Raw genomic sequence first — 23,333 nt, forward strand, 5'->3', positions numbered from 1 at the left:
ATATGTCCTTAAAATACTGGTTCCAAAAATCCAACAAAATCGGGATTACCCACATGTTGGCATGTTAATTATTATTAATGCCAATGATATGAATTCGTCAGCAAACAATATACAACTGGTAATACCCTTGCTAGAATAGCATTATTAGGGTTCGAGTCAGACATTTTTATCCATTGACCCTCCTGTGTATGGCAGGGCGTGTGCCCATTCAAGTGGATGGACCGTATAACAATTATGCTTTATTAGAGGTTATATTCTATCCACAGATCGATACACAAACTTAACGGTGGTATGTGCCTGTGGGTTTCCCGGTGTAGACACAACAAAAACTATTTGACAATAAAGATGCGTCATGAAAACCGCAAGTTCTGGGATATACCTATAATCATGACTCAACACTAAATGCAATACTCGCGGAACAACAATGCACAGTAATTTGTACACAATGTGAAGTGCATGACCACAGTTGTGTGTATGGTAGATATGAGTGTACTATATCTAATCAGTTGTATTCGGATCGTACACAGCTGTGGTAAATCGGCCGAAGGCGGTACACGCCTACTGGGGCGTGTTGCAGTAACGCCCATGCCAAATCACCCGCACGCTTTATGTTCAAACACAATACCATAGGACCACACGGCAGGCTTATTGGGGTGAGTTGGATCATTTTGACAGGTTAATAATAATTGTGATTTGCTTGACGAGTATAGGAGGAAATACCTGACATTCCAGGCATATCAAACATACCTAGATGACTTAAGAGGATTTGTAATTAGCGTTCTATTCTAACAATTAAACCGCCCCTGTTTGATATTATTTACTCGCACCTTCTTTCCAAATATTTTCCAAATATTTGCTTCGTCACGTTTCTTAGTACTTTTGTTGTTGAGCAGCGGCGGGTGTGTTCTGTGCAGGGACGATGCTTTGCATGTATACATATCACGACCTCTTGACTCGAGTTTGTCATGCTAATAGAAAGATGATGAAATCAACTCTAGGCTGTTTCAAAATATAATATTAAAGAAACAAGTTCAAACCTCGGTAGCAGATACATTGATTTTATTTTAGGAAGTATGTGTTGTCCTTTCCCCTGTTTCTTCTGCTGTCAAGTGGTTATTTAATCACTTCAAAGACAGAAATGTTCACCCACATAGGCAAATATATGTCCCGCTTGTATGTTCAGATTTCACCTCCAAATTCGGTTGCCCCTCCCCCCTCCCTTCCGTAAATACTGGATCCGCCACTAAACCTCAAACAGTGGTCAGATTAGAAGTGGTCCATTTCGGACCTATACATGGAAACATAAATAATTCCACTTGACCCCACCCCCTTACCGGAGGGTAACCTAGAGTAGTCAAGTCGGCAAACCAGCGTAGACACGCGGCAAAGTTGAATGTATACCTGCAACCACTCTGGCCTATACCGTTTGTCCACACGATGTACATGTATGTGCATGGGTGTGTGTACGAGGTATGAGGGTAGGCATTACATAAACCAGGTAGAGTCAACGTTGTGTAGACTTGGGCAAGTCCACACAGTGTTTCCCCATTTCTGGAAAACAGGTTTAGAGGAATTTTTGGGTTAGGTTTATCTGTGGCAGAATGAAGAGAACCACTAAAGGGAATCATAGAAAAAAAAATCGGGTTGAAAGAGTTTTCACAGTTTGAGAAAAATGAGGTTTTTTTTCACTGGTTTTTCTTAACTACACGAAAGCACGAAAACTTGTGAGGAAATTGAATTAATAGAGGCAAAAGACAAAATTCTAGACTTCCAGCAAAAAAATAAAAAAGAATTTATTTAAACAATAACTTCAAGACTTAAGGGGAAATAAAGATCAAAATAACCTAAAACAAGAAACTTCAAAAATGAAACCTTAAAAATAAATTAAAACCAGAAACTCCAAACCGACCAAAACTAAGACCAGGAAAACCAACACTAAAAAACAAGTTAAAAACCAGCAATATTTGACCAAGACTGAAACCTACAAACCAATTATCTGTTAAAAAACTAATAATAAAACACTCTGGCGTCAATTACTCTAGTAGATCACATACTCATAGGGCATGTACACCAAAGATGAAGCAGAAAGAGAGGAAGCTCAATGTACAACTCTCTTCTCTACGGCTGGTCTGCTAACTGAAGGGCTACTTGGAAAAGGCATGGTCTTGAGGAAGATAATTAAGTGACAAGGGTAATATTTACATTCAATGTTACAGGGGCCACAGGTAAAAATTTAGCTGGACACACTATCAGAAAAGTGAAGGGCATATCTAACAAGAAAGGCTGGATTTGTTCAGTGACCTATACACGTACTTAAAACACACACACAAATACATTGAAAATTGCAAGTGAAACTTGGCCCTGCCACACTTAGTACGATTTGTAATCCAAGTAAGCTTTAAAAAAAAATTAATTCAACAGGCTACTTTTGGGACAAATGCGAATGATCCTATATTCCTTTAGCGGATAATTACGACGAATGTTCACTAGTTCAACCTACCTTATAAGTACGGTATAGTGGATTCTGCATGTGTCGCGATGAGTGGATGGGGTACCGTGGTAATCCTTTATTCAGTTGCACTTGTTGCTATAACCATCTAGTTCGCTTTCGACATATCCACCTGTTACGTGTGTATTGTAATTCTTGATGTGCTCTTTATCTCTCGACAACAGTTCTGAAACTCGCTTCTTTTATCCACAGTGAATTCTGTTCCGCTAATGTCAAAGTATATTTTTGTCCTCTGACTTAAATTTCACTTCGGCTCATAAGTTTCAGAGAAATCCCCGCGGTAAAATACGGAAGTACCGTTAATAATTATGCTTTACACGATTACCCTTTACCTGGTTGGGCATCGAACCTTAAGCTGATTCACTTTCACTTCCGCCTTATTTTGTGTCGAATTAGAAATTTGTTACAAAAATAGGGCCTACTGGAAAATATTTAAAGTGTCCATGCAATGAAGTTTTTCTTAGGAACATATTTTGTACAACTTTCTATTCCTCTCGAATGTATGAAAACTATTTGACATCACTATTTGATTAATTTTATTGAAAGGGGCACTTTTTTTACGGACATTTGAAATGATGTTGCAGTGATGTCATTGAGGAAGACGCTGTTCAATTTATGGTTTTTCTTTTATAATTGTGAACCCCAAAATGTGCGAATTAAAAAGAATTTCGAGAAACATTTGCTCAATGGCTTACTGCCATGTACTGACACAGCAACGAATTACAAAAGGAAACACTACACTTTTATTATTATGAATATGGACATTGACATTGGCATAAAACCAAAAAGTTACGAAATTACCCTTGAAAATGGCAAAATAAAAAATGGAAAAAAGGCTTAAATGAGACAAAAAGTGCGTTTTCAAGGATTGCATGAACAAATACATTTATGTGGCCCTTTAATGAAACAGGTGCAACCTTGGGTGTTCAATATCAGATTTCGGAGTGGTAAATTACGTATCGTATGTACGAGATCGTTTTACACAGGGGAGAAGAAGAAAAAAGAAAATCCTTTATACCTGAATAAATAAAATGTTTATTATGATAATTCAAAGTCGAATAAAACAAGACATGGCAAAGCTCGTAAATGTGGTCACAGAACGCATACATTGTGTTTAATTGATAAGAGTGGCTATTGACTGGAAGTCTTTTTATGCAACAGGTGTACACAGTGAGCCGGATTGAGCCCATTATGGAGTCATCCTTTACGATAGCACTGCCCAGCTCTTTTAGCCACCAACCAGGCTAAGTCACTTATGACGGACAAAGAGGACAATAGCTAGCCTCTCCGAGACCAGCTAACAAGTAATGCCCATAGACCTGAATAATTAAAACCAATCTATAGGTATTAATCTTTCCCTTACAATTAGACAACATTCAGAACAGTAGGGCCTAGTGGCCAGAAGTAACAACTGTAGGCTGTCGTAATGTGATTATGTAAAGAATCCTTCATACCTCCATTATGGAGCCTTGGGGGATCTGTTTCTGAAGTTGTTTTATTTTACTATTTATCGCCATTTTTAATTCAATTTTCAATATTTACGTTTCAGAAGACAGGTGACTTTGCCAGAGGTGAATAAGACCCCCTCCCTTAACTACGCCCCCTTCACGGATTCTGGTTGACAGTCTGTTCCTTTGGTGTGGTATATTCTAGTATGATTACATGAGCCGTATAAGGAAACGCGCGTGTTTCGTATTCATTCGTAAGCTCAGATTGCATCCGCCGTGTAGAGCCGGAAGAAATAACACGAGTGAAGTGAAAGGCACGAAAGGAGGAAAATGACAATCGCTTGACGTCGCTTGTTCAAGGTCGTAAAGCGTTTCAGTATGACAAAGATTACGTCACAGTCACATGTTTCAGATGTGATTCGTTTTTTTTTGCGGGGGTTTTGATTTATTTGAAATGGCTGCCAAAAATACGTCAGGTGGATTCACTGAGATAGAAAATGCCAAAAAAACCCAGTTAATTTAATGAATTTATCTTTTGAGTACTTAAACTATCCCATTGATCGAATCCATAGCTATGCAGGTCTAGATTTCTCGTGGTTGTAACATTGATAGCACTTTTGAAGAAAAAAAACAACTGTAGAAAAAAAACCACTGTAACACCAGACTGACTACAGGCAAGTGCATACATTTGAACTGTTAATTGTTAGTTCTTTTAACTTAAACAACCTTTACGGGTCAACTGTTTATTGTGAAGCGGAAAACAAAGAAGTTGAAATTTGTATTGTTAAGAGTATGCATAATACCATTGCATTAATCACAATGCTTGCACTTTATGTATTGTTAGTTGCTAGTTAAACAATAGTTTTTGTAAACTGTCGTAATATCAGATTCAATTTCGATTTCGTGCGTTCAAGGAATTGCCGTGTCATGTTCCATTATTCAATGCCGAAAGGTCACTTTACCTTGCGGCTTAGTATTACGTATTACGCCCTTCATAACAATAGCAAAAGAAAGCAAAAGTACTCATGAGGACAAATGAAGTTCTGCTTCTATAAAACAAATGTCAATGTATAATTATTAATATTACATAACATTCTGTTCGCTTCCTTCTGCTGTCCATATCACTCATGATTATTCTTAGTTAACTTTCGTTTGTACTGTTGGCGCAGAGCCACATTTCAACTTCGTCCCAAAAGCGAAGAGACATCCGTACCCTGCAGATGAAACAATACTCGGGGAAGGATCCATATTTCTTCTTGTTCCACTGAGCTCGGTTTGATACGTTTGTGAGTTCGAATCAGTTGTAAAACAGTACCATCAAGGACAACGTCAGAAGACCATATTTTCTTCATTCATTCATTTTTACTGGCTCCAGAGGGCCGACTTACAACCTTGTTGGCGCATAACTCGCTGACTGACTGACTGAATCACTGACTAACAGACTGTCACTTGTAAAAGAGTATCCGAAAGAGAGATGTGATCAACAAAATAATGGCTAAAGGAATTAAAGTGTCCACGATTTCACTAGAGATAGGGGCACATAATACGCACAGACATGCATTACGTGAGAAAAAAAAGTCACATTGATTTTCGCGGCTTTGTTTTACATTGACTTTTATGAAGTTGTGGGGTTTCATTCTAGCGTACCACTTCAAGGTATACTTGGAACCTGCACTGATAACCCAGTCACTCGGTTTACAATAACTATAATTTATACTCAAGAGGACATTCACACACTACGACAAAAAAATGCATCACCACCCTCTACAAGACATACATTCGTCCACACCTTGAATATTGTATCCAAGCATGGAGCCCAAGTCTCAAGAAAGATGTGACGGTGTTAGAAAAGGTACAGCGTAGGGCAACCAAGATCATCCCAAGCTTGAAAAACAAAACTTATACAGAGAGATTTGAGTTGAACCATACAGTTGGAAGCAAGAAGACAACGAGGTGACTTGATCGAGGTGCATAAGATCGTAAATGGCTTGGAAGGCATTGAGGAGAGCAAGCTCTTCCAGATACACGACAACCCATTCCAAGTCAGAGGACACAACCTAAAGCTCTACAAACCAGGATTAAAGAAAGGGTTGAACTGCAGAAAAAAAACCTTCTTTTCCAGCCGAGTTATTTCCGGAATGGAACAACCTGCCATCACATGTGGTGAATGCAGCCTCAACCAACCTGTTTAAGAACCAACTTGATGCCTTGGAAAATTTTGGATATGGGGTCATAAAGACTTAGCCTATTCAATTCCATCAACCTAAGTCAGCAAGTAACTAAGCATGGAGGAAGGAATTCCTTCCTCCAATTCCTTCCTCCATGAACTAAGTAACTCACTTTCTAATGATTAGTATTTTGCTTTAAAATTGAGCACTCATTTCAGGTTTGTTTTTATTGGGGCTTCGCGGGGGAGCTACCAAAGCCGTACAAACAGCGATATTACCTGAGAAAAGATGTTCAGATGTTCAGATTTAAAGGATTCCCGTTCGCATCATATCCAACCCTTGCTGGTAAGCCTGAAATGTAATATTTTATTCATCGTCTTCTTCTGGCAGGTGTATTTATGGAAAAGTATGAAAAATATTTTAGCAGAAACTCCGTCAAATTAGGTGGTTTGGATTTGTGTACCCACCGACTACTTATGCATACAAGCAGTGGCGTAGCCACGGATGCTTGTGCATTGTGAACTTTTAAAAAATTACATTGATCTACATGAGCCTATGAAATTTCAGAGCTGAAAATTCGGCTACGCCACTGCATACAAGCTAGGATACTTGTACATAATGGTAAACATGAACTAGCTATGCAAGCACGACATAGTTTAATGTGATCCTGTACAAACGCGTATTTGTAACAGATTTGCTTATCGTCCCGTGACAGTTTTGCGTAGTTTCCGTTTTATTGTTGTTACTTGATATGCTAGGCGTCTTATTTTGACGTCACATGATACGTCATTGCACGACCCAACAGTTTACTTTGTTTCACATAAAAAGACTGGAGTTCCTCAAGTGCCGTGCCGCTGCGAAGTTTACTGGTCTGTATATGGGATATCGCGTCCCTGGTGCCGCATTTACGTCAGTAGCTAATCTTTTATTCGACCGAACAAAAGATTTGTATTATCACGCTAGGCAAACACCTTTATCAAACTTCGTTTTTTGATATGGTATAAAGTTTTACGCGCCGATGGCTATGAATATACCAGCCCCAGGTCTGCCATGCCGTATGAAAAAGGCCTACGTGAGTGGTTGAATAGAGTCCAAAGTGATTGTCAACTAAGTTGTTATCGTCACAACTGCATGGAGATTGATCTTTACCGGTACCGTCTGCTATATAAAGAGATTGCACAATATGCTATATTTAATAACAAAATATGACGAGATGAAGAACTTTCAAGAACAAATTACTGTATAGGAATAACATACTGCAAAAATTAACACTGAAAATCTGTCTCCATGCACTAAATGTGTGCTAAGACATTTTTAAAAACTAGCGGATGTAACGAACAATTTTTTTTACCTTCAAGTTTTTAGTGATGTTAAATCGAGCTAAATTGGTAATTGAGTGTTGCCATGGTACCGTTGTATTCTTAAATATAAATATATATATCACTTATCAGATTGGTAATCTTTTAGCAGATATATTTTATTGCAAATTTGCAATAAAATAGTGAACAATAAGTAGCAGACCAAAACACATCAATTATATGAAATAGTTTTATCTTTATGACAGGCTTAGAATTGTTGCTATGGTTTGCTGTTCAGAGCATTATGGAATAGAAAAGTTTATACCTTGTAACCTTGGCAACACTAATGACGCAATTGTTATAGAGGAAAACCTTAGCCAAAGATATACAGCAATTATCATTGGGCAAGATATTATATTCATCACGCAAAGGTTTGTTGGCCGCCGTGGAGACTTTGCCACCCATATGTGCAGAAAATCAAAGCCCTGCATGCTCTGCGGTCACACACAACGGTGCATTGACCTTCACAGCCCCACTGCGTAAACCGGACTATACATAAACAGCAGATCGATCCTCAGAACAAAAGCGACATCTGATTTGACAAGAAAAGTGCCCTTGTTCTTCTCAACCAATCAAAACGGTTGTTATATGAATGGAAAGCTTATTGTGTTATCTTTCAGAAACCGTGCGAGGTAATTGTATGCGACCGGGTTCACACTTGTGCTGTTCGAAGAAGTAAACCCGCACCCTCAAAAATCGGGGAAATGTTCCGTGACCTCCATAGAAAACGCGAAATTTTCACTGAGTTGCCCGTTTTCCAATGGAAAAGTGCACATAATCATTCACCTTTAATCATTAAGAAATTTTATTCATGTGAAAGAGGAAAATCTGTATTTTGTGATGCGATGCGAGGAAGTAAGTTTAACCAACTTACTTTCCGCATATTAACGAAAGTTTGCTCAGAGCGCCTAGACATGAGCCAGTCTTCCCACGTAAACAGAGCTCCACTAGGGCGAGTGAGCAAATGCTCCCTGGTTCTCCATATAGTTCACGTGACCTTTATATAACTTTTGATATTTTGTGTGAAATTGAAGTTGATTGGGTATAAAATGCCATTGAACAGAACGTCTTACTCAGAATTTGTATTGTGTAAGGAATTTTCGCTTTAACAAGTCCTTTTCTCCTTATTTGGGAAAATTTCGTACAGCATAAGTTCACCTATACAACTGGTCCTGGTCATTATATTAAAACAATATTGACGTATAACACGGTCACGCGGATGGCGAATTGTGACGAAAACTTGGAATACAAGTTCTGCAACAAAACGCTTCATAAAAAAAAACATTCGAGTAAGTTTCAGGTGAGGAGACAAAACAGTAAAGACAAAAAGTGTTATTTTGTTTACTTTTTTTTGTACTTTTCAAAAACAGAAAAATTTGGATGTTTTATGTAGTCTAATTGTCTTTGTAAATATGATTTTCCATATATGTGTAAATGTTTGAATGTATGTGTTGATGTTGTATTTTGAAGCTGGACGATGTGAATAAATGGAGTCTTATAACTCCACTTAACTTCAGCAAACACAAGACGAAGAGTACACGTCTAAATGAATAGCTCACAGGGCACGCACGACTGACCGTACTCCAAAGTGCTACCGCGTGATGATAGTGACAAGACCTATTTTTAGAATATGAAGTCATTGAGTCGCAAGACAAGTTCCATTCATGACGACTATGACCATCGGTGACACGTGAGCTTCTTTCGTCACACCTTTTGTGATAAAATGGAACAGCCCTCCTCGGACGATTCGGTATCAGATTTTGATGCAGATAACATTAGCTTATGCGTCGTGTGACGATGTTATTATATTTAGGGCACATTGCCAATGGAAAAGTCGTTCAAAGTCCACAGTTTGAACAATAGATCGAGCTGAAAAGGTTGAAAGTTCTGGTGCATAGTTGATTCTTTATCACTGTCTATTAATAAACTGAATGAAATACTGACACCAAATAAGGTCAAAGGGACGCGACAAAGAATTAATCTTACTGATCTTTTCTTAAAATGGTCAACCCCCCCCCCCCCAAAAAAGAAAGAAAATGGTGTCACTCAGGTTTGCTTGAAAGCTTGGGTATGGTTACGAGTTTATTTCATATGGGAGGTCTTCCTAAAAAGTTAAAAACCCCAAAAGATGGACAATAGGTGCCCGATTGCAGGAAAATACACACTTGTCTGCGTGTGTGAATTTTATCGGTTCACGTTTACTCAGTCATCACCATGATGAACGATTTGCAAATTGATACCCAGTCACATATCATCATCTTTAATTTTCTGATTTCGACAAACAACAAAAGTACCTATCAAAGGACTAAATTACCAGCAAATGAAGGAATTATTTACATGAAAGCGGCAGAAAGAAACTCATTATTATTAACAGTGTAAACGGAAAAACATTTTATTAAAGAAAAAAAAATCTGAGATGTTTTCTTTACCGAAATGAGGGAAGGGGTTTTATGGGGATAGATATTACGTTATTTTAAAAACAGAATTCTCTATAACGAGAAATTCCATACTTCCCCTTAGCCAAAGTTCACGGATGCGTAAGCAGACCCTTTCTTTGGTTGGGGTGAGCGTTTATGTTTGCTTTTCAAATTCAATTATGACTTAACCCTAAAGGGGCCGGGTTATTTTGACCATCTCTCAGCCGGGGGGGGGGGGGGGGCGGATTCCGCCCCCCCCTAAGATCTCGGCCATCGAGTAACGAAAAATTTTGAAACTCGGCACATGCATAGAGCAACTCTTCCTAAACATATACCCAAGAAATTTCATGACTATAGGTCAAAGGGTTTTGGAATTATGGCTAATTAATTATTCATATGTACGAATGGAAATTCTGCTCTGTGTACACGACGTATATGTGAAAATTCAGTTTTCACGGCGCGTAGCGCCGGAAAATTTTTCGCTACACAGCAACCCGTGGTCCGATTTTTATGTTTTTGGTATCAAAAGATGCGCAAAGCTCGAGGCTAAAAAGTCATAACAGCTCGGGTCGCGAAAATTTTTTTTTAGAGGCTATCACGGAAAATGTTGAGGGGGGGGGGGGGGGCCGGCCCCCTTAGGGTTAAAGACACGGACAAGCATTTTCCAGATTAGTCTTTGTGCCTTAAAGTTATGCAAATGTGCCGGAATTCCTGAGGTTATTCAGCGGCAGTCAGTATCATCATTACCGACACAATATAGTTCTCACCCTCAATTATTATTTCTGTCCCACCTAATTTTGTCGAAACTAACATAGTTTGAAAATTGCCATGTAATAAGCATTTTCCATTCCTCTTATTATACACAGTGCTAAAAGAAAACAATATGAATATATGGGCACAAATACTGGAGTTTATTTTTAACTACATATATTCTGGTTCAAGTTCGAGGACAGCAGGTTGTGTATTCGTCAAATAAAAAGTCATCAGGTGTATAAAACTGACGGACGTTCCAGACAATGCGCCCTTACAACTTATGCCATTCATCGAATCATGACGTTTCAATTTGGTCAAGGTCACATGAACAATGCACAATCAATATCAATACCAAAGTTACTGTTTGTATAGAAAATTCCGGAAATTAATTGAAGAGCAAGTTTGAATAGAAAATAACTTCCGGACTTTTCAGAAAGAAAAGGCTCTAAAATGACTAGACGTTTTCACTTCAAAACAGACGCAATTTTCTATTTGATCATTCGGATTTCAAAAACAAAACTGGACACTGTTAAGGCCCAGCTTTAAGGGAGTGTTTGGAATATTTCGGTTTAGAATGTTTAGAGTCCGGTCATCATTTCGTATTCTTGCATCATCGTCCGTTATTTAAAAAGATACTGTCCGTCCCAAGTATTTCGAGGTGGCAGGATTGCGCTTGTATATGTGTTGGATATTGATATTGAAGTCAACAATAAAGATTTGCTGTTCAGTTGTGTTGTCGAGTTTAAATCCGAAAAATAGAATTATAAAATTGTTCCCTTTAGAATGATGCATTGAACCGCAAAGAAAATTTAAGGCATAATAATTTCAAATTTGGAATTATTTGCGGCCCGACAATATTTCAGTTCTGGCAGGGTACCGGTATAGCTGGTTCCTGTCCTCTATCAGAATCAATAATGTATGAGGATCGAGAATTTGGGGAGTCAGGTTGGCGTAGCGGTACTTTCCTCGCCTTCCACCGCTGTGACCCGGGTTCGAATCCCGCCTGGGCCAATATGTGGATTGGGTTTTCAGTCCCTGCCTGATTCCGTGGGTTTTCCCAAGAATATTCTTCTGGGCTTTTCCTCCCACCTCTAAAAACTGTAACTTCTTCTCATTGTCTTCTCTCCACAGGTTTCTGCAGGCTTGCAAGCTACAGTGCCTAGGGCGCTTTTGAGGAATCCTTGGTTTCATTACCAGAAATGATTAATAATAATAATAATAATAATAATAAATAAAAGAACAGTCCCAACCCCAATATATACACACACTGGACTGTGCTACAGGGTCGTTCAAATTCAATTCATTTGGAAAATTCAGGTATTCACGAATATTTATTCCTGTCGCATAAATGCCGGTTTTAGGGATGAAATGTAGGTTGTTGATTTATTGTACTTTTTGTTTTTGCGGGTAATGTTTAAAAAAAACCCTGAAAATTGATGTTTCAGAGTATTTTTATTTTAAGTTAGTAAAATGTATTGAGACCGAAAGCAAAAGAAGGAACTTACACTATGTTTAACAGTGAAGGGTCATTCTTTAAATATTGTCAAGCGAATCAAACAGCTCAAACCGATTTGTTACTCACAAATTGAGAAGAAAATGAAAGTAGAAATAAACCCTACCTTGATCGAAGTGAAGTCAACAATTATCGGCAATCAAAACACATCGAGGGAAAGTTCTCTACCCTACTCTATACAACTCTAACCCAGGGCAAATGGCAAATTTAGAGTCTTCCGATTTAGAAGCAATTGAGTTGTTCCTCAGTCGTACTTTGCCAACTTATTTTACCTCAACCTGGAAGTGACTTTCAGATTTTCTTATTAATGCGGCTGTACGTCCTGTCTGCCAGACCGAGTCGCTGAGCATACCGGAGCCCGTCATTAAAAGCCAAATTACCCGCTACCGTTTGCCCGTCTCCCGGCGACATGAGTTGCAATTTGCGTTGAATGATGAAACGGCTTTGCGACGATTTACTTGAGTCATACAAAAACCCTTAAACTTTGCACAATAATAGCAGTCAACGATATTCTTTCGTTCAGTTTTACCAGCAAAAATGACCTTTATTAAGTTGAACTCAACTGAGTAATATCACAAAAATGAGGAAGCGAATGAATGCGATCTTTCTTTACGTAAATCGAACAAAGTTGAACAATCTCATATAGACTAATATTAAAGGATCAAGTTACGTTATTTGCTTAGTCAACCACTGTTTCCTGGAATGTTTCATTTGAAGATTCTCATTTCTCATTAAATTGGAAAACTTAGTGGTAAAAAATAGCATGGTTGGTGATTGGATATAGATTATCACTGATTTGTAATAACTACCAACAGAGATAACTACCAACATTTTCTATAGTGCTATAATGTTTTTCGCTAATATTCAGAGAGGAGTTTGGGTTCAGTTTTTTTTAAATTGCATTTAATTATGAATGTCATTTGCATTTATTCGTGTAGCAACATTTAATTATGGGCGATTTTGGAAAACAATTGGTGGGGGGGGGGGGGGGGCAGTGCTATTAAATATTTGTCAACTGAGAACATTTGAGGTTTCGGGGAAAATATTATGCTCGAAGAAAATTCTTACTGTTCGACATTACTGGCTGGCTATAGCTTAACAAGAAGACAACAATCGATGCCGTCGGTCAAAATGTTTGTACGTTAGATACAAAGATACATTTTACCTGATTTTTTTAACCTGCATTCAGTGAGACTGAAAAATAAGTCAAGCGTTTACTTCAGCATTATACGTACGCATCGACTTCCACACGGAAGCTGAGGAATGGTGTGCCGGTCATGACGTCACAGCTCTCTGTCAAAATGTCATTGTCAAAGGCGAACCTCAATGTCACGTGTTCAAATCTACAACTGGTTCTCGCTGACACCGATTCTTATGTCGGAAACACCTATATCTCTTTACCCCCCAAAACCCGGTTACTTCCAATTAAGGGCATAGAATTGGTGTCCGTTTGTGACGTATGCAACATGCCACCTCAATCAGCTGATGTAACGCCAAAATGGATACGATATCGGCAGAAAAGGGAAGGAAAGACAGGTTACGTCATCGGCCACGTGATATCCGTCGGTGGAGGACCAGACCGTACATGTCGGTGCTAGTCGTATCTTGTGTCTCTTGTGTCAAGGTTCTTAAGCTTAAGAAAATTGGAATTGAATATGTAACTGCAAACTATAGGCTCACATTTATTTGCTAGTACGTGTATAGGCCCTATAAAAGTTTCGATAGCACATTAATATACACCATGGTCTTAGAACAGTATGGGCATGCATTAATAATAATAATAATAATAATAATAACACGATTTATAGCGCGCATTTTCGCAAGTAACAATATGCTATCCGCTTTGAGTCGCCTAATAATCGTATTTCAATTGTCAATGGCTTCAGTGTCAATTTGAAATTCCTCTACAGACAACATTGATTTAAGCATCACGCGACCAAACTTAAAAACAGTGATGTAAAATAACTCTTGGTCTTGCATCTCACCCAACACGGCATCAAATCTAGTTTTTCTTCTCAATATGCATTAATAACATCAATTTGATAAAGGGGGCTGACAGTAAAAGTTCGACTTTTGTATTTATTTGTTGGATGCGTTCGATGTTCAGGTTGACTCTGAAGTGCGCGAGCTATTCTCCCACCAACAGTCACCCTCCCTCCTTTCTCCTCAAAATGAATGCTCAACGTCCCGCCCAACGTCAGTCTAAACACCAACGTTTGTAACATTTTGGTAAGCGTGGGAAGTGGCTTCAGCGTGTGTAATTCCAAGCCGTAGACAACTAACTCGGACGCGGCTACAATAATGTTTTCCAACATTATACTGTAAGCAGCGTAATTTCCATTATCACGCCACACATTTGCGGTTTAATCACGTCGACCTGCCCGTAAAACGGACAAAATGTGCGTTTTTCCGGACAGACCTGAATCCCAGGGTTGAAGTAATATAGCTGGCTGTGACGTCATCATGATAGTCAGATCCTGCCGGAATCAACAGCAATGTACGGGACCACAGACACGGTCAAAAGGGCACCGGACATCATACCGGAAAAATTCAGAGCAAAGTGTGTTGGTACAACATCCGCCAACCTTGTAAGTGAAAGTTCGACAGACAGTGGTAACTAAACTGTAAGCTTTATGCAATGGTCAGTACATATATAACAGTTTGACTTTGTAATGGCATTGAGGCGTCTTACTTTTATTCAAAGATTGAAGAAAAAGAATGTAGGCCGCTGACCGCTCAACTGAGTGCTAAATAGCGCTGTCGGAGAGCGCCCCCAAGCACTAATGATGAACCAGGTTTTCCAACAAGTAATAAAAGTATCATCCCTGTACCCAGAGCTACCATGCGGTATTTCAATGCCATTCTTTTAGGAGGAAAAGATGAGTAACTATCTTGGGATGAGGTTGTCATCCTCTGTCAACGAACGTTCAACCACAAGCAGTTTGCTTTTTTAATTGTTTCCCTTATGTTCTTTGTCCTTTTTAAAGGAGGATTTCCTGATGCTTTCTGTCGTTATGAATATATTCTTTACACTCCCCGTCGATGTTTGGCTGTGCAGGCAGAATGACACGATTTCATTTGCACTACTGCCGTTTGGTTCAACAACCAAGATACGTTTTCATGGTTGGTGAAATAACTTTAGTCAAATATTCTCTGACAAAGCTTTATCCTCTATAGTCACTCCATCTTGCTTGCTTCAAAGTTGAGAAAAATTGTACAAACACGGCATTCGAAGCCCCATACGCCTCTATCGCGAGAAACATGAAATCAAAATAGACGATGCAATATAAACTCCAAAATGAAGGAACAATTCTAATACAACGTAAGCCGGCGATTCCTCGCTTATTTCTGTAACAGAATATCATTGTTTTCAAGCCCCCCACCAACCCACCCTCCTACTACGGAAAAAACGCCCTTCCGGTTTCATGAACAAGTTGTTTGCATGACAACCCAGCCTAACACTTAAAATTCCAAAATAGACCAGACATCGTCACTTGAAACTATGGCAACGAAACTTCAAATTGAACAATGAACTATAAAAGCCAATGTTGTTTATTTTCAGGGCCAAGTGTACACTAAAAGTACAATGAGTATTGCTAAATTTAACTCGGAAAATTGTCATTCTTGTCCAAGCGTACTTCACTGGAACAGTTTCTGTTTCTATATCCCATACTCAAGTGCACATTGTTTCTTTCCGGCTTAAAAAAAAACTGTCAGTCTGATGAAGTAGGCATACACAATTGTGTTTATTACATTTTGTCGACACCTCACCTGATCATTGGAATATAATGATTCCAAGTTTCCGTCCGTTCATACCCTTGACCGAACCATTTCTTGTGACGAAGCAAAACCCGTCATACTGACCTCCTCAATGCTATGTATAGCTCTCCTTAGTATAGCCATTCGCCTAAAGGTGTTTCTTGGTTTTGAATTGGTTGTACTTCTAGCCTTCGGGTCCTGTCTATAAAGATATTAAAACCAACTGGTTGGGGACGCATTAAATAAGGGCTTTGGAGTGAAGTTTTCAACAGAATGCAACAGAACTTGCATGAGAGAGAATATCTTTCACACCAGTTACTGTCCTAACAATGTACCTTTTCTGCACAATTCGAAAACTATCATTTTTTTTACTTCGAAAACCATATTATTCTTCTCAAATTTTGATCGATGCCCCAACGACACAAAAAAGTAATAGTTTCCCAACATATTCGACTTGAAAGTTGTGTTTCGAGCCGATCGTCCATTGTCCTTCTCGTTAGGTTTAATGTTCATTGCAAAGTCAATCTTCAACCAAACGCGAACTGAAACGCGCATATGGGATATGGCGGCTTAAATCATAAAATAAATAATAAAGATAATGTTGACAGCTAAGAAGTCAAATCCTTAGGAGATTTCCCAAATGCCCCCTGGAATACTTGAAATCTATGATGATTTTTCTCCTTCATTCTAAGACAATTCCAGACAGAATTTGGCATTCCATTTATTATTTTGACCCCATTTCACTATTTCCCAACATAAGTCAGCCGGCCGAACGGGCGGGGCGGGGGGGGGGCTCTAGATTCGCTACTGGTACTACGTGAGATATTAAATGTTTCATTTTGTGGATACTTTTTTTGTTTAAAGCTATAACAATTGCTTAAAATCTTAAGGTGCACAACAAAGTGATACAGCTCCGGATGATACTACGTACATTTTGAGAAAACAGTGAAAACGTATGCACGATTTTTTTTAGTGTCTCGTAACCGGATTCCGTTGCTAAAACACTTGCCCGTGGGGACACACAAAAACACCATTCAATTATCGTTTTCTTTCCGCCATGGATATCATTTCAGGTGGAATTAATTTCACATGGTATGGTGCCATCTTTATGATCCTTATCTTGACTCTGAGCGAGGTTTTTCTCCCTAAATCGGTAAATTTGTTTCCGGTTTATTCAATACCAATATTGCTCCTTAGCGTGCCTTTAAAGCACGCCCAATAGGGCTTACGTGTATTGTTTATGCACGTATAATGTGACATCACACTTTCGATTTCGGAATGAACAAAGCCACAATCTGGGTGAAAGCCCACCAACTTCCACCCACTGGCCCAGTTAACTTGCAGTTTGACCCTGGCCATGAATGATACACGCAAACCAGAACATGCTGACAGTGAAATCCGGAACGCTGCAGTCACTGAATGAACTAGAGCATTTTGATGACGTCACGTTCGTATACATGAACGTACCAGTTTTCCTTTCCTGTGTTTTTCCAGCTGTGACCAAAACCACGACACGTGACGTTTTGGGGGTTAGCTTTGGCGAAACTACTATTGCATTAGTCTGCATGGTTCCCAGACCAAAAGATTCTGACTATTCCTAATGAATCTTAGGTCAGGCAGCCTCCGTGGCTAAAAATAAACATGACGACATTGATGGCCCTTTTTCAAAGCTCGGCTTCGTTTCCGATTTCGCTTTATCACTTTTAGCTTTTAATGTTCGATCTGATCAAATTTTTAAGTAAATCACTTGCTTCGTAATATCATACAGTTATGATAATAATGAGTTATGATATTCTGTAAGATAACATTGACTAATGTTGATCTGGAATCTTCAAAATTAGGCACCCAAATAGCACTGTTAGCAGGCGGAGACGAATGAAGACTGAGTTTTGGAAAATTTCAGTAACGGTTGTCAAATTCAAAATTGTGCATGACGCAGCAAAAAGTTCGCCCATACGATCCGAGTATATTTGATGCACAAAATCGTCGTTGAATTTCAAGTTTTCCCAATTAAAGCAATGAATATTAATTATCAACTCATTTAAAAATAAAATTAACTAAGCAATTAGCAGTTAATTAAACCTATATTATATTCGGAAATACTCGGGCGCTATCCGATTGTCGACGCAACGAATTAGGCAAACTTCGGAAATGTTCGGAAAAAGGAGGAATTCCTCCCGTTTTAGTCACGTGACGTAAATTGTAATACAATGTATTACTGGAGGCTACCGGACCTAAGGCCGTGTCCGAAACGGGCTTCCAGAGCTACGGCTACGTCTATTGTCAGCGCGTCCCCGTGTATTTTCAATGGGCGCAGACCTAGACCTAGCTCTAGACAGTTGATTCGGATGCAGCCTTAGATTCATCGGGAATAGTCAGAATCTTTTGGTCTGGGAACCAGACTACTATTGCATTACATCATGACATAGGCCTAATGGCAAACTTTGATGTTAGAACTGAACCACTGAACTTTCCATCCTATATCGTGTTTCTAAGTTGAACTTTATTACACATTTTAACAATACTGATTGTTGAAAATTGTCGACTTGAAACATCTTTTTAGTAAATGTCACAGATTCGATCAGTTTGTTTTAATTAAGATTAAGTGTCAGTTTACGTTAGAAACATTTTCCACCACCTAAGATATCGAGGTAGCGGTATGCATGGAGATTGTTAGAAAAGTTTGCATTCTAAATAATACTGGAATCATCCTTAGCTGCAAATATAGATTGTTTATCATACAACAAACACACTAATTGGCAAGTTGACACATGACTAGCTCTAGTATCTTTTATTATCCCCTTCATTCTCCGTATGCGCCGGGTTGGAATCCCATCACTATCGGACTTTCAATTCCTGCCTTATTTAATCGTCTCTTCCATTATTATTACGGGTTTTGATCTCATAAGATGCCATTCCTTCGTCGCTTATCTACATATTTCTGCAGCTGTGCGAGGAACAGTGTCATAAATTGGCGCTGCATTTGAGGAGTCATTAATTGGTGTCTTCAAAAAATAAATCATGATGAATATAAAATGACATTCAGAAGTTAGAGAAACTCGGTATCCCGTGTAATCTAAAGCATGGTAAAAAAGAAATTCATGAATTACTGTGTTTGTCTCAAGTTTACCATACCAATTTCCAATCAGCAGCCTTTGATTTGTATAACGAATCATTCCAGGCAGAACCCTCAATGTTACAGCTATATTTCGGCACAAACAGTTGCTAGAATACTGGATATTTTGCTGTTTTTCCGTTTGGTACGTGTTTCGTTGTTTTGGAAGTACATAGCAGTAAGCTAACGAACACAAGCCTTTCTCACAATTTTTTTGAATGAGTAAATTTTCAGTGTAACAGTTTGAAAAGAAAACCCCTAAAGTAACTGAACAGTGTCTTCCTGAAATGACATCACAGCAACACCCCCGGTTGTCAGGAAATTAATTGAAAACTGTAAAAGTTTAAAGATGTGCCTCTTTAAACAAATGCTTAATCAATAAGGGATGTCAAATAGTTTTCATCTATTTGAGAGTAGTAGAAAGTTGCAAAAACAGTCTCCCTATAAGAAAAATTCAATGCACGAATCCTTTAAAGCAATCCCGCAATACGTGCATGATGCACGTAGTGTGACATCACACTATCGATTTCTGAATGAACAAGCCACAATCTGGGTGAAAGGCTGAAAGCCCACAACAAACTTTCACCCACTGGCCCAGTTAACTTCCAGTTTGACCCTGGCCATGCCAAGAACGAAGCGCGTAAAGCTGGCATGAGCCTAGCTCTATGATACAAGCGTGCGTTGAAATCCGGTGTCACGGTCTCACTTCTCCGGCGTGCTAGCTTCTCCGAAAGGGAAATTTCGCTTCAACACGCATGCACAAAATTGCGCAGTGGTGTACATTTTCGTCAACTTTATATGTGTGCTGAGTTCTTCGGGGTTGTACTGGTGCACGTAATATCATAGGATATTTGTATGCATGGTTACAGGGTACCAGTCGAATCCAGAATTTTAGTGGCGCGCACAACTCCCAATAACCAAAAAAGACTTGAAATGCACATTTATTTTGAGCAACGCATGGTTGCAAAAATAAAGACAAAATGGACCACGAACGAGCAAGGAGCACGGACCAAGGAGTAATATTCCTCCATGAACACACACACACATGCATGACGCTGGGAACACAGTCAGAATGCTTGAAAGACCCATGGGGGAAGTGTTACATAACACATTCTTGGATGTCCCTCACTGTGTTATTAATAGGCTTGGTAATACAGCCCAAGGAAAAGTAAGCACAGCGGACACATCAGCATGTATCGTGCTCATGTAACGTGCACTGTAACGTGCTCAACTGTCCGCCGAATCCATCCGGAGAAGCCAGCACGCCGGAGAAGTGAGACCGCGACACCGGAATAGACTGGTTCGCTGCCAGTGCCACTGAATGAACGACTGCACTTTCATGACGTACGTACGCCGTTTCCTGTACCAGTGTTTTTCCACTGCTGTGACCAAAGCCACTTGTCTGCACGGTGACGTCTAATGGAAAAGTGGAACAGGTAACCGGGGTAGCTGAAATGGAAATCTCCCGTACATTTCGAAGCTCACAGTTCCGATGAAGTCCACTCCTGTCATTACGAACGTATTTTGGATTAGCTTTGGTGAAACTACTCCAATGTATCATGACATAATGGAAAAGGTTTGGTTTTCATCAAGAAACCGTGCCAGTCAACTGTAATTACATCCAACAATATGATCGCCGTTCAGTTACTTTGGTGAAAGTTTAGCTTTGGTGAAACTACTCCAATGTATCATGACATAATGGAAAAGGTTTGGTTTTCATCAAGAAACCGTGCCAGTCAACTGTAATTACATCCAACAATATGATCGCCGTTCAGTTACTTTCTTCGAACTTTATTACACTTTTAACAATATTTATTGTTGAAGTAATTGTTGACTTTAAACAGGCTTAAATATCACAGTTTCAGTGAATTTTTGTACGTGTACATTAGTAACATTTTTCCAGGGAATGGACATTGTTGGAATATTTTGCAGTTGTATGAACCGTAAGCTGAACATATAGATTTTCCATTGTAACAAATACATTGGCAAGTTCGCTTCCCGTATGTATTTGTAACGCCTTCGTCCTCTATGTGCGGGATTGGAATCCCGTATTGGGCTTTCAATTCCTGCCACATTTCTTCAGTGGCTTCTAGAGTATTTTAGTAATCACGGATTTAGTCTCGTAAAGCCCGCCGCACACGAGAGCTACGTGCTCAGCAAGAAGTCATTCGAGGCCGTTTGCTCAGCACGTAGCTCACAAAATATTCCCGTGTGCGGTGACTTTTGTTGTTGTTGAGTGTTCTGCCTCGCGAGGCCGTGAGGAAATATCTATTTTGATTGATTTCTTTCGACTCGCGAGGCGAAAAACTCAACGTATGGGGTCAAGGAGGGAGTGTTGAGCTAAAAAGACTAACTAGCCAATGACAACACGTACTCTGTACAAGTGATTTAAAGATATTTTGGCAAATCTTCTAACGCCTGCTTAGTGCTATAGCTAGCCAGTGGCGTAGCCATGGGGGAGGGGGGGGGGGCGTGGGGGGCGACAGCTTGTCGCCTTGTCGCCCCCCTGTCGCCCCCCTCCCCACTGAGATTTTGAGTTTCTAAAAAAATTATCATTGATCTACATGACGCCCCCCCCCCCATGAAATGTTCCAGCTCCCCCAGCGCCCCCCCCCCCCCGAAAAATTCCTGGCTACGCCACTGGCTATAGCTGGCGGTTGTCCCCATTTTTTTAAATCACGCGACCGACAAACAAGAATAATGGCCTTTCATTGGCAAGTTAATCTTTTTAGCTCAGCACTAAACCGCACACGGTGAGTTTTTTCGCCTCGCGAGTCGAAAGAAATCAGTCAGGATAGATATTTGCCTCACGGCCTGTGTGGCAGAAAAGTCATTGCACACCATGGGGATATTTGTGAGCTACAGGGTGAGTCAAAAAAAAAAGCGGAACCCGAACCCCCGAAAATATATTACATATTTAAAAAAAAAAATGTAGCACCTTTTATAACAATGACTGGAAAGCCAGTTTCACAAACTACTTTTAGATGAAAAAATTACTGAAATTGCTTAATCCGTTCAAAGAATATCATTATTTAAACGCAATGACCCTAAAACCTGTTTCGTAAAAAAAAGCAATTTATTGTGTATTCTTACTGTTTGGAACAACAAAGAAAATAACACAGAATACTTGTTTCAACAACTGTCAACAACTGTAGTACACAATAACTTTATTAACTACCCTGGTTAGGCAAACAATATACTTTTTTTAACTGGTGATGTTTGAAGACAATTGTGACGGCGATTCTTGAAATCGCATTTTCAAAAGGACTTAGTTGAAATTTTTTACTTTTAAACTGAGGTTTATCACTGGTGATGTTTGAAGACAATAGTGACGACGATTCTTGAAATCGCATTTTTGGACGAAAGAGGTTTTAGGGTCATTGTGTTTAAATGGTGATATTCTTTAAACGGATTGAGCAATCTCAGTACTTTTTTCCATCTAAAAGTAGCTTATGAAATTGGCTTTCCAGTCATTATTATTTTGGTGCTACATATTTTTTTAAAATATGAAACATAATGTTTGGGGTTTGGGTTCCGCTTTTTTAAATCACCCTGTACGTGCTGAGCAAACGGCCTCGAATGACTGTTTGCTTAGCACGTTGCAGGCTTTCATTCCTTCGTTGTTTCCGCTCTTTTCCTCAGCTGTGCGAGGAACAGTGTCATTGGCGCTGCATTTGAGCACTGACCATTCACGTATGGTCCGTGATTTGAGGAACATTGGTATCGTCAAAAATGATGGATCATCGATGGCTTGCGAGGGAGATGCCCAACGATTTTATATACAGAAGATTAAAGACAAAAAAGGGGTCTCCACTCCTCCGATTAATAAAAAAAGTGGTGGGGGCATGGCCCTAATCCCCCCTCCCGGATCAGCCAATGTGCTCCTTTGGTTTTCGTTAATTTCATTTCTTTACAAACTATTCTGTCAAACTTTTCAGGTTACAATTAGTACAGTTAAGACATGTTATCCGAATCGCCACAAAATATTCCAGACTATCCAATCCGTATTAAAAGGTTATTTTAAACTTATTTGTCCAAAATACTGCAAGTTTTGTGTTCATCATTGAATTTTGTCCAATATATCACAGATTACACCGGATCACATACATTGCAGCGAAGTTAATTAGGATAGGGAAATGGATCCGAGCGGTGTCCATCAAGTGCGCCCTCTTGCTTTCGATCGGGCATTTTGCTATCTAGAGTCTATCTAAAACGGTGACAGAAAAGTTGATTTGTTGTGCATGTTAAAATCGATTTTCGTTGCTGAATTCGTCAAATAATGTTAAAGAAAGA

At 39.3% G+C, this 23,333-nt stretch overlaps 1 long non-coding RNA gene across 1 annotated transcript; it reads left to right on the forward strand.

The window, feature by feature from the left end:
- Nucleotides 1-309: 309 nt before the first annotated feature.
- Nucleotides 310-6,235, forward strand: LOC119740821. The gene is made up of 3 exons (XR_005272700.1): nt 310-653; nt 3,671-3,813; nt 4,059-6,235. It is a non-coding gene; the product is annotated as an uncharacterized LOC119740821 (long non-coding RNA).
- The last annotated feature ends 17,098 nt before the right edge of the window (nt 6,236-23,333 follow it).

This window comes from Patiria miniata, unplaced genomic scaffold, assembly GCF_015706575.1.
Source record: "Patiria miniata isolate m_02_andy unplaced genomic scaffold, ASM1570657v1 HiC_scaffold_5, whole genome shotgun sequence".
Lineage (NCBI taxonomy): Eukaryota > Metazoa > Echinodermata > Asteroidea > Valvatida > Asterinidae > Patiria > Patiria miniata.